The sequence below is a fragment of the Mustelus asterias genome, unplaced genomic scaffold (genome assembly GCF_964213995.1).
Source record: "Mustelus asterias unplaced genomic scaffold, sMusAst1.hap1.1 HAP1_SCAFFOLD_2482, whole genome shotgun sequence".
NCBI lineage: Eukaryota > Metazoa > Chordata > Chondrichthyes > Carcharhiniformes > Triakidae > Mustelus > Mustelus asterias.
The window spans coordinates 27501-40000 of NW_027592427.1; positions in this window are offsets into that span (position 1 = coordinate 27501).

Genomic DNA, 12500 nt, shown 5'->3' on the forward strand with positions numbered 1-12500 from the left:
TGCAGGTGTCCACCTCGGCGGGGTGCGGCCCGGTAGTCCTACCGAGAATGAGGCCTGGGGGGCCCGCAAAACGGGTCAATCGCAACTCCATGCGGGCTACCGGCGGCAACTCATTAACCAGCCTCCGGACACTTGTGCCAGAAAATGCAGGTGCCCACCTCGGCGGGACGGATCCACCAACCTCTGCGGGAAACCATGCACCGAGCCTGGCGACCGCCGACCGGATCTGACTTCATAGACTTCCGTCTGTGCTCACATTTTTGCTCTGCGGGCACAGGGAGCCTCCAAGTCGGCAGCACAACCGCACCCTCGGGTGCTGGCTTTTCACTGGTTCACCATTTACTGCCGGCTCACACCTGGGCCACCCTCCCGTGGCCAGAGCCTGAGCCTAGTGCGGCTTAATCTCCCACCGTGCCCCGTTTGATGGACCCTCTCTGCGGCCAGAGGCTAAGTCAAGTTCGGCTAACTCTGCCACCGTGCCCGTCGTCTGGACCATCTCTCTTGCCAGAGACTAAGTCCAGTTTGGTTAATGATTTACCAGAGCTCCGTTCAGCGCGGCCGATGGTCTCAACCATTCCTGCCGCCGGCGGAGCTCCACCCGGGGCTGCAACCGGGTGAGGTCCGGGGCCCTCGGTCGTGCCCGTCGGCTGGACCATCTCTCTTGCCAGAGACTAAGTCCAGTTTGGTTAATGATTTACCAGAGCTCCGTTCAGCGCGGCCGATGGTCTCAACCATTCCGGCCGCCGGCGGAGCTCCACCCGGGGCTGCAACCGGGTGAGGTCCGGGGCCCTCGGTCGTGCCCGTCGGCTGGACCATCTCTCTTGCCAGAGACTAAGTCCAGTTTGGTTAATGATTTACCAGAGCTCCGTTCAGCGCGGCCGATGGTCTCAACCATTCCGGCCGCCGGCGGAGCTCCACCCGGGGCTGCAACCGGGTGAGGTCCGGGGCCCTCGGTCGTGCCCGTCGGCTGGACCATCTCTCTTGCCAGAGACTAAGTCCAGTTTGGTTAATGATTTACCAGAGCTCCGTTCAGCGCGGCCGATGGTCTCAACCATTCCGGCCGCCGGCGGAGCTCCACCCGGGGCTGCAACCGGGTGAGGTCCGGGGCCCTCGGTCGTGCCCGTCGGCTGGACCATCTCTCTTGCCAGAGACTAAGTCCAGTTTGGTTAATGATTTACCAGACCTCCGTTCAGCGCGGCCGATGGTCTCAACCATTCCGGCCGCCGGCGGAGCTCCACCCGGGGCTGCAACCGGGTGAGGTCCGGGCCCTCGGTCGTGCCCGTCGGCTGGACCATCTCTCTTGCCAGAGACTAAGTCCAGTTTGGTTAATGATTTACCAGACCTCCGTTCAGCGCGGCCGATGGTCTCAACCATTCCGGCCGCCGGCGGAGCCCCACCCGGGGCTGCAGCCGGGTGAGGTCCGGGCCCTCGGTCGTGCCCGTCGGCTGGACCATCTCTCTTGCCAGAGACTAAGTCCAGTTTGGTTAATGATTTACCAGACCTCCGTTCAGCGCGGCCGATGGTCTCAACCATTCCGGCCGCCGGCGGAGCCCCACCCGGGGCTGCAGCCGGGTGAGGTCCGGGCCCTCGGTCGTGCCCGTCGGCTGGACCATCTCTCTTGCCAGAGACTAAGTCCAGTTTGGTTAATGATTTACCAGACCTCCGTTCAGCGCGGCCGATGGTCTCAACCATTCCGGCCGCCGGCGGAGCCCCACCCGGGGCTGCAACCGGGTGAGGTCCGGGCCCTCGCTCGAGGGGAAGGCACCCCCGGCCGCGGCCGGTGCCCAGGCCGCCGCTTTTCCGACGGCCGAAAAAGTCGGAAAAACGGCCGAAAATCCGGGGAAATACTAGCCCAATCTGGCCGAACGGCCGTCGGGGCGGCGGGCCCGGTGCGGTCCCGGCAGACCTGGGGGCTCGAGCGGGGCCCTGCTTCGATTTTCCTCCTTCAATGCAGCAAACTCAAAACTGGTTAATGAGTTGCCACATGTCATTGCCATCGCCTTCCTGCTATTCTGCAGGTACCCCGCCAACCCCCCGTGCCAGAAAATGCAAGTGGCCACCTCGGCGGGGTGTGCCCCGGTAGTCCTACCGGGGAAGGGGCCCGGAGGCCCCGCAAAACGGTTCAATCTCAACTCCATCCCCACTTCCGGGGGTAACTGGTTAACCAGCCTCGGGACTCCCCTGCCAGAAAATGCGAGTGGCCACCTCGGCGGGACGGATCCGCCGAGCTCTGCGGGAAACCGTGCACCCTGCCCCGCCACCACCGACCGGATCTGACTTCATAGAGCTCCGTGCGGCTCCCATTTTTGCTCTGCGGGGCCAGGGAGCCTCCGAATCGGAAGGACTACCGCCATCGCGGGTGCATCACTGCTGCCGGGTGGCCACGGCCTGCCAGCCCTCACCTGGACCCCCCCTCCTGCGCCAGGGGCCAAGTCCAGTTTGGTTAATGAGTTACCCGAGCTCCGTTCAGCGCGGCCGATGGTCTCAACCATTCCGGCCGCCGGCGGAGCTCCTCCGGGGCTGCAAACGGGTGAATTCCGGGCCCTCGCTCGAGGGGAAGGCACCCCCGGCCGCGGCCGGTGGCCAGGCCGCCGCTTTTCCGACGTCCGAAAAAGTCGGAAAAACGGCCAAAAATCCGGAGAAATACTAGCCCATTCTGGCCGAACGGCCGTCGGGGCGGCGGCCCGGTGCGGTCCCGGCAGACCTGGGGGCTCGAGCGGGGCCCTGTTTCGATTTTCCGCCTTCAATGCAGCAAAGTCAAAACTGGTTAATGAGTTGCCACATGTCATTGCCATCGCCTTCCTGCTATTCTGCAGGTACCCCGCCAACCCACCGTGCCAGAAAATGCAAGTGTCCACCTCGGCGGGAACACCTCCGGTAGTCATGCCGCCGAAGAGGTCCCGACGGCGGCATGAGGGGGTCAAATCCATCCCGATGGGGACCGACGGTTCTTTTTAAAAACGCGTTTTTTCGCGATTTCAACGGCCGGGCCGCCTCGCCCCGGGTCGCCACGACCCCGAACCGCCACCCGCCGGTCGCCGAAGCCGATAGAGCGCCGCCTACCGGTCATCAAATAATTGGTTAATGAGTTCCCCCGAAGTTGGTTAATGTTTTCCCGGCTGTTGCTTAGTCTGATCCCCGCAGCTCCTGATACTAAGGGCAGCTGCTTAATGTACTGCCCCCTGTTGGACAATGGCTTCCCCGCCGTTGGTTGATGCTTTACCCGCCTCTGGTGGATGTTTTCCCGAAACTGGTTAATGAGTTCCCACGAAACTGGTTAATGAGTTCCCACGAAGTTGTTTTCCCCGCTGCTGGTTCATTTGCACCCCGCTGCTCCTGATACTAAGGGCAGCTGCTTAATGTGCTCCCCCCTGTTGGACGAAGGCTTCCCCGCCGTTGGTTGATGCTTTCCCCGCCTCTGGTTGATGTTTTCCCGAAACTGGTTAATGAGTTCCCCCGAAACTGGTTAATGAGTTCCCACGAAACTGGTTAATGAGTTCCCCCGCGGTTGGTTGATCTTTTCCCGGCTGTTGCTTAATCTGATCCCCGCTGCTCCTGATACTTAGGGCAGCTGCTTAATGTACTGCCCCCTGTTGGACAATGGCTTCCCCGCCGTTGGTTGATGCTTTACCCGCCTCTGGTGGATGTTTTCCCGAAACTGGTTAATGAGTTCCCACGAAACTGGTTAATGAGTTCCCACGAAGTTGTTTTCCCCGCTGCTGGTTCATTTGTACCCCGCTGCTCCTGAGACTAAGGGCAGCTGCTTAATGTGCTCCCCACTGTTGGACAAAGGCTTCCCGGCCGTTGGTCGATGCTTTCCCCGCCTTTGGTGGAGGATTTCCCGAAACTGGTTAATGAGTTCCCCAGAAACTGGTTAATGAGTTCCCACGAAACTGGTTAATGAGTTCCCCCGCGGTTGGCTGATCTTTTCCCGGCTGTTGCTTAATCTGATCCCCGCGGCTCCTGATACTAAGGGCAGCTGCTTAATGTGCTCCCCACTGTAGGACAATGGCTTCCCCGCCGTTGGTTGATGCTTTCCCCGCCTCTGGTTGATGTTTTCCCGAAACTGGTTAATGAGTTCCCACGAAACTGGTTAATGAGTTCCCACGAAGTTGCTTTCCCCGCTGCTGGTTCATTTGTACCCCGCTGCTCCTGATACTAAGGGCAGCTGCTTAATGTACTTCCCCCTGTTGGACAATGGCTTCCCCGCCGTTGGTTGATGCTTTCCCCGCCTTTGGTGGACGTTTTCCCGAAACTGGTTAATGAGTTCCCACGAAACTGGTTAATGAGTTCCCACGAAGTTGTTTTCCCCGCTGCTGGTTCATTTGTACCCCGCTGCTCCTGATACTAAGGGCAGCTGCTTAATGTGCTCCCCCCTGTTGGACAATGGCTTCCCCGCCGTTGGTGCATGTTTTCCCCGCCTTTGGTGGAAGTTTTCCCGAAACTGGTTAATGAGTTCCCACGAAACTGGTTAATGAGTTCCCACGAAGTTTTTTTCCCCGCTGCTGGTTCATTTGTACCCCGCTGCTCCTGATACTAAGGGCAGCTGCTTAATGTGCTCCCCCCTGTTGGACAATGGCTTCCCCGCCGTTGGTGCATGTTTTCCCCGCCTTTGGTGGAAGTTTTCCCGAAACTGGTTAATGAGTTCCCACGAAACTGGTTAATGAGTTCCCCCGCGGTTGGCTGATCTTTTCCCGGCTGTTGCTTACTCTGATCCCCGCTGCTCCTGATACTAAGGGCAGCTGCTTAATGTGCTCCCGTCTGTTGGACAATGGCTTCCCCGCCGTTGGTTGATGCTTTCCCCGCCTTTGGTGGACGTTTTCCCGAAACTGGTTAATGAGTTCCCACGAAACTGGTTAATGAGTTCCCACGAAACTGGTTAATGAGTTCCCACGAAGTTGTTTTCCCCGCTGCTGGTTCATTTGCACCCCGCTGCTCCTGATACTAAGGGCAGCTGCTTAATGTGCTCCCCCCTGTTGGACGAAGGCTTCCCCGCCGTTGGTTGATGCTTTCCCCGCCTCTGGTTGATGTTTTCCCGAAACTGGTTAATGAGTTCCCCCGAAACTGGTTAATGAGTTCCCACGAAGCTGTTTTCCCCGCTGCTGGTTCATTTGTACCCCGCTGCTCCTGATACTAAGGGCAGCTGCTTAATGTGCTCCCGCCTGTTGGACAATGGCTTCCCCGCCGCTGGTTGATGTTTTCCCCGCCTTTGGTGGAAGGTTTCCCGAAACTGGTTAATGAGTTCCCCCGAAACTGGTTAATGAGTTCCCACGAAACTGGTTAATGAGTTCCCCCGCGGTTGGCTGATCTTTTCCCGGCTGTTGCTTAATCTGATCCCCGCTGCTCCTGATACTTAGGGCAGCTGCTTAATGTACTGCCCCCTGTTGGACAATGGCTTCCCCGCCGTTGGTTGATGCTTTCCCCGCCTCTGGTGGATGTTTTCCCGAAACTGGTTAATGAGTTCCCACGAAACTGGTTAATGAGTTCCCACGAAGTTGTTTTCCCCGCTGCTGGTTCATTTGTACCCCGCTGCTCCTGAGACTAAGGGCAGCTGCTTAATGTGCTCCCCACTGTTGGACAAAGGCTTCCCGGCCGTTGGTCGATGCTTTCCCCGCCTTTGGTGGAGGATTTCCCGAAACTGGTTAATGAGTTCCCAGGAAACTGGTTAATGAGTTCCCCCGCGGTTGGCTGATCTTTTCCCGGCTGTTGCTTAATCTGATCCCCGCTGCTCCTGATACTAAGGGCAGCTGCTTAATGTGCTCCCCACTGTTGGACAATGGCTTCCCCGCCGTTGGCTGATGCTTTCCCCGCCTTTGGTGGACGTTTTCCCGAAACTGGTTAATGAGTTCCCACGAAACTGGTTAATGAGTTCCCACGAAACTGGTTAATGAGTTCCCCCGCGGTTGGCTGATCTTTTCCCGGCTGTTGCTTAATCTGTTCCCCGCTGCTCCTGAGACTAAGGGCAGCTGCTTAATGTGCTCCCCCCTGTTGGACAAAGGCTTCCCCGCCGTTGGTTGATGCTTTCCCCGCCTCTGGTGGAAGATTTCCCGAAACTGGTTAATGAGTTCCCCCGAAACTGGTTAATGAGTTCCCACGAAGCTGTTTTCCCCGCTGCTGGTTCATTTGTGCACCGCTGCTCCTGATACTAAGGGCAGCTGCTTAATGTGCTCCCCCCTGTTGGACAAAGGCTTCCCCGCCGTTGGTTGATGCTTTCCCCGCCTCTGGTTGATGTTTTCCCGAAACTGGTTAATGAGTTCCCACGAAACTGGTTAATGAGTTCCCCCGCGGTTTCCTGATCTTTTCCCGGCTGCTGCTAAATCTGATCCCCGCTGCTCCTGATACTAAGGGCAGCTGCTTAATGTGCTCCCCCCTGTTGGACAATGGCTTCCCCGCCGTTGGTGCATGTTTTCCCCGCCTTTGGTGGAAGGTTTCCCGAAACTGGTTAATGAGTTCCCACGAAACTGGTTAATGAGTTCCCACGGAGTTGTTGTCCCCGCTGCTGGTTCATTTGTACCCCGCTGCTCCTGATACTAAGGGCAGCTGCTTAATGTGCTCCCCCCTGTTGGACAATGGTTTCCCCGCCGTTGGTGCATGTTTTCCCCGCCTTTGGTGGAAGGTTTCCCGAAACTGGTTAATGAGTTCCCACGAAACTGGTTAATGAGTTCCCACGGAGTTGTTTTCCCCGCTGCTGGTTCATTTGTACCCCGCTGCTCCTGATACTAAGGGCAGCTGCTTAATGTACTCCCCCCTGTTGGACAATGGCTTCCCCGCCGTTGGTGCATGTTTTCCCCGCCTCTGGTTGATGTTTTCCCGAAACTGGTTAATGAGTTCCCACGAAACTGGTTAATGAGTTCCCCCGCGGTTGGCTGATCTTTTCCCGGCTGTTGCTTAATCTGATCCCCGCTGCTCCTGATACTAAGGGCAGCTGCTTAATGTACTCCCCCCTGTTGGACAATGGCTTCCCCGCCGTTGGTGCATGTTTTCCCCGCCTTTGGTGGAAGGTTTCCCGAAACTGGTTAATGAGTTCCCAGGAAACTGGTTAATGAGTTCCCACGGAGTTGTTTTCCCCGCTGCTTGTTCATTTGTACCCCGCTGCTCCTGATACTAAGGGCAGCTGCTTAATGTGCTCCCCACTGCTGGACAATGGCTTCCCCGCCGTTGGTTGATGCTTTCCCCGCCTTTGGTGGATGTTTTCCCGAAACTGGTTAATGAGTTCCCACGAAACTGGTTAATGAGTTCCCACGAAACTGGTTAATGAGTTCCCACGAAGCTGTTTTCCCCGCTGCTGGTTCATTTGTACCCCGCTGCTCCTGATACTAAGGGCAGCTGCTTAATGTGCTCCCCACTGTTGGACAATGGCTTCCCCGCCGTTGGTTCATGTTTTCCCCGCGTTTGGTGGAAGTATTCCCGAAACTGGTTAATGAGTTCCCACGAAACTGGTTAATGAGTTCCCCCGCGGTTGGCTGATCTTTTCCCGGCTGTTGCTTAATCTGATCCCCGCTGCTCCTGATACTAAGGGCAGCCACTTAATGTGCTCCCCACTTTTGGACAAGGGCTTCCCGGCCGTTGGTTCATGCTTTCCCCGCCTTTGGTGGAGGTTTTCCCGAAACTGGTTAATGAGTTCCCACGAAACTGGTTAATGAGTTCCCCCGCGGTTTCCTGATCTTTTCCCGGCTGTTGCTTAATCTGATCCCCGCTGCTCCTGACACTAAGGGCAGCTGCTTAATGTGCTCCCCACTGTTGGACAATGGCTTCCCCGCCGTTGGTTGATGTTTTCCCCGCCTTTGGTGGACGTTTTCCCGAAACTGGTTAATGAGTTCCCACGAAACTGGTTAATGAGTTCCCACGGAACTGGTTAATGAGTTCCCCCGCGGTTGGTTGATCTTTTCCCGGCTGTTGCTTAATCTGATCCCCGCTGCTCCTGATACTTAGGGCAGCTGCTTAATGTGCTCCCCCCTGTTGGACAATGGCTTCCCCGCCGTTGGTTGATGTTTTCCCCGCCTTTGGTGGACGTTTTCCCGAAACTGGTTAATGAGTTCCCCCGAAACTGGTTAATGAGTTCCCACGAAGTTGTTTTCCCCGCTGCTGGTTCATTTGTACCCCGCTGCTCCTGATACTAAGGGCAGCTGCTTAATGTGCTCCCCCCTGTTGGACAATGGCTTCCCCGCCGTTGGTGCATGTTTTCCCCGCCTTTGGTGGACGTTTTCCCGAAACTGGTTAATGAGTTCCCACGAAACTGGTTAATGAGTTCCCACGGAGTTGTTTTCCCCGCTGCTTGTTCATTTGTACCCCGCTGCTCCTGATACTAAGGGCAGCTGCTTAATGTGCTCCCCCCTGTTGGACAATGGCTTCCCCGCCGTTGGTGCATGTTTTCCCCGCCGTTGGTGGCAGTTTTCCCGAAACTGGTTAATGAGTTCCCACGAAACTGGTTAATGAGTTCCCCCGCGGTTGGCTGATCTTTTCCCGGCTGTTGCTTAATCTGATCCCCGCTGCTCCTGATACTAAGGGCAGCTGCTTAATGTGCTCCCCCCGGTTGGACAATGCCTTCCCCGCCGTTGGTTCATGCTTTCCCCGCCTTTGGTGGAAGTTTTCCCGAAACTGGTTAATGAGTTCCCCCGAAACTGGTTAATGAGTTCCCACGAAGCTGTTTTCCCCGCTGCTGGTTCATTTGTACCCCGCTGCTCCTGATACTAAGGGCAGCTGCTTAATGTGCTCCCCCCTGTTGGACAAAGGCTTCCCCGCCGTTGGTTGATGTTTTCCCCGCCTTTGGTGGACGTTTTCCCGAAACTGGTTAATGAGTTCCCCCGAAACTGGTTAATGAGTTCCCCCGCGGTTGGCTGATCTTTTCCCGGCTGTTGCTTAATCTGATCCCCGCTGCTCCTGATACTAAGGGCAGCTGCTTAATGTGCTCCCCCCGGTTGGACAATGCCTTCCCCGCCGTTGGTTCATGCTTTCCCCGCCTTTGGTGGAAGTTTTCCCGAAACTGGTTAATGAGTTCCCCCGAAACTGGTTAATGAGTTCCCACGAAGCTGTTTTCCCCGCTGCTGGTTCATTTGTACCCCGCTGCTCCTGATACTAAGGGCAGCTGCTTAATGTGCTCCCCCCTGTTGGACAAAGGCTTCCCCGCCGTTGGTTGATGCTTTCCCCGCCTCTGGTTGAATTTTTCCCGAAACTGGTTAATGAGTTCCCAGGAAACTGGTTAATGAGTTCCCACGAAACTGGTTAATGAGTTCCCCCGCGGTTGGTTGATCTTTTCCCGGCTGTTGCTTAATCTGATCCCCGCCGCTCCTGATACTAAGGGCAGCTGCTTAATGTGCTCCCCCCTGTTGGACAATGGCTTCCCCGCCGTTGGTGCATGTTTTCCCCGCCTTTGGTGGACGTTTTCCCGAAACTGGTTAATGAGTTCCCACGAAACTGGTTAATGAGTTCCCACGAAACTGGTTAATGAGTTCCCCCGCGGTTGGCTGTTCTTTTCCCGGCTGTTGCTTAATCTGATCCCCGCTGCTCCTGATACTAAGGGCAGCTGCCTAATGTGCTCCCCACTGTTGGACAATGGCTTCCCCGCCGTTGGTTGATGCTTTCCCCGCCTTTGGTGGACGTTTTCCCGAAACTGGTTAATGAGTTCCCACGAAACTGGTTAATGAGTTCCCACGAAGTTGTTTTCCCCGCTGCTGGTTCATTTGTACCCCGCTGCTCCTGATACTAAGGGCAGCTGCTTAATGTGCTCCCCCCTGTTGGACAATGGCTTCCCCGCCGTTGGTGCATGTTTTCCCCGCCTTTGGTGGAAGTTTTCCCGAAACTGGTTAATGAGTTCCCACGAAACTGGTTAATGAGTTCCCCCGCGGTTGGCTGATCTTTTCCCTCCTGTTGCTTAATCTGATCCCCGCTGCTCCTGATACTAAGGGCAGCTGCTTAATGTGCTCCCCACTGTTGGACAAAGGCTTCCCCGACGTTGGTTGGTGTTTTCCCCGCCTTTGGTGGACGTTTTCCCGAAACTGGTTAATGAGTTCCCACGAAACTGGTTAATGAGTTCCCACGAAACTGGTTAATGAGTTCCCCCGCGGTTGGCTGTTCTTTTCCCGGCTGTTGCTTAATCTGTTCCCCGCTGCTCCTGATACTAAGGGCAGCTGCTTAATGTGCTCCCCCCCGTTGGACAATGGCTTCCCCGCCGTTGGTTGATGTTTTCCCCGCCTTTGGTGGACGTTTTCCCGAAACTGGTTAATGAGTTCCCCCGAAACTGGTTAATGAGTTCCCACGAAGCTGTTTTCCCCGCTGCTGGTTCATTTGTACCCCGCTGCTCCTGATACTAAGGGCAGCTGCTTAATGTGCTCCCCCCTGTTGGACAAAGGCTTCCCCGCCGTTGGTGCATGTTTTCCCCGCCTTTGGTGGAAGTTTTCCCGAAACTGGTTAATGAGTTCCCAGGAAACTGGTTAATGAGTTCCCCCGCGGTTGGCTGATCTTTTCCCGGCTGTTGCTTAATCTGATCCCCGCTGCTCCTGATACTAAGGGCAGCTGCTTAATGTGCTCCCCCCGGTTGGACAATGGCTTCCCCGCCGTTGGTTCATGCTTTCCCCGCCTTTGGTGGAGGTTTTCCCGAAACTGGTTAATGAGTTCCCACGAAACTGGTTAATGAGTTCCCAGGAAACTGGTTAATGAGTTCCCCCGCGGTTGGCTGATCTTTTCCCGGCTGTTGCTTAATCTGATCCCCGCTGCTCCTGATACTAAGGGCAGCTGCTTAATGTGCTCCCCACTGTTGGACAATGGCTTCCCGGCCGTTGGTTGATGCTTTCCCCGCCTTTGGTGGAAGTTTTCCCGAAACTGGTTAATGAGTTCCCCCGAAACTGGTTAATGAGTTCCCACGAAACTGGTTAATGAGTTCCCACGAAGTTGTTTTCCCCGCTGCTGGTTCATTTGTACCCCGCTGCTCCTGATACTAAGGGCAGCTGCTTAATGTGCTCCCCCCGGTTGGACAATGGCTTCCCCGCCGTTGGTTCATGCTTTCCCCGCCTTTGGTGGAGGTTTTCCCGAAACTGGTTAATGAGTTCCCACGAAACTGGTTAATGAGTTCCCAGGAAACTGGTTAATGAGTTCCCCCGCGGTTGGTTGATCTTTTCCCAGGCTGTTGCTTAATCTGATCCCCGCTGCTCCTGAGACTAAGGGCAGCTGCTTAATGTGCTCCCCACTGTTGGACAGTGGCTTCCCCGCCGTTGGTTGATGCTTTCCCCGCCTTTGGTTGATGTTTTCCCGAAACTGGTTAATGAGTTCCCACGAAACTGGTTAATGAGTTCCCCCGCGGTTTCCTGATCTTTTCCCGGCTGTTGCTTAATCTGATCCCCGCTGCTCCTGATACTAAGGGCAGCTGCTTAATGTGCTCCCCCCTGTTGGACAATGGCTTCCCCGCCGTTGTTTGATGTTTTCCCCGCCTTAGGTGGACGGTTTCCCGAAACTGGTTAATGAGTTCCCACGAAACTGGTTAATGAGTTCCCCCGCGGTTGGCTGATCTTTTCCCGGCTGCTGCTTAATCTCTTCCCCGCTGCTCCTGAGACTAAGGGCAGCTGCTTGATGTGCTCCCCCCCCCCTGTTGGACAATGGCTTCCCCGCCGTTGGTTGATGCTTTCCCCGCCTTTGGTGGAAGTTTTCCCGAAACTGGTTAATGAGTTCCCACGAAACTGGTTAATGCGTTCCCACGACACTGGTTAATGAGTTCCCCCGCGGTTGGCTGATCTTTTCCCGGCTGCTGCTTAATCTCTTCCCCGCTACTCCTGAGACTAAGGGCAGCTGCTTAGTGTACTCCCCGTTGTTGGTTCCTGGCTTCCCCAGTGTTTTGCCTGCCGTTGGTTCATGTCTTCCCGATATTTCGTTCATGTTTTCCCCCGAAGTTGGTGAATGTTTTCCCGGCTGTTGGATAATCTGTTCCCCGCTGCTCCTGAGACTAAGGGCAACTGCTTAATGTACTCCCCGCTGGTGGTTAATGGCTTCCCCGGTGTTTGTTCAACCCCCCGCACCCGCGGTTAGGGTTAGGGTTCGGGTTAGGGTTAGGGTCAAGGCACAGGCAGAAACACGCCCTTACTACACACTCCATGCTCACAAGCACTCCACATTGACTCTCCACGCCCGCACAGGCGCCCCTCACGCCGGCCACACTTTCAAATTGCTCCGTTAGGGTTAGGGTTAGGGTTAGGGCTAGGGCTAGGGCTCGGGTTAGGGTTCGGGTGACGGCTACGGTTAGGGTTAGCGCTAGGGTTAGGGTTAGTGTTAGGGTCAAGGCACAGGCAGAAACACGCCCTTACAACACACTCCATGCTCACAAGGACTCCACATCGACTCTCCACGCCCGCACAGGCGTCCCTCGCGCCGGCCACACTTTCAAATTGCTCCCTTAGGGTTAGGCTTAGGGTTAGGCTAGGGTTAGGGTTAGGGCTAGGGCTCGGGCTAGGGTTAGGCTTAGTGTTAGGGTTAGGGCTAGCGTTAGGGCTATGGTTAGGGTTAGGGCCACGGTT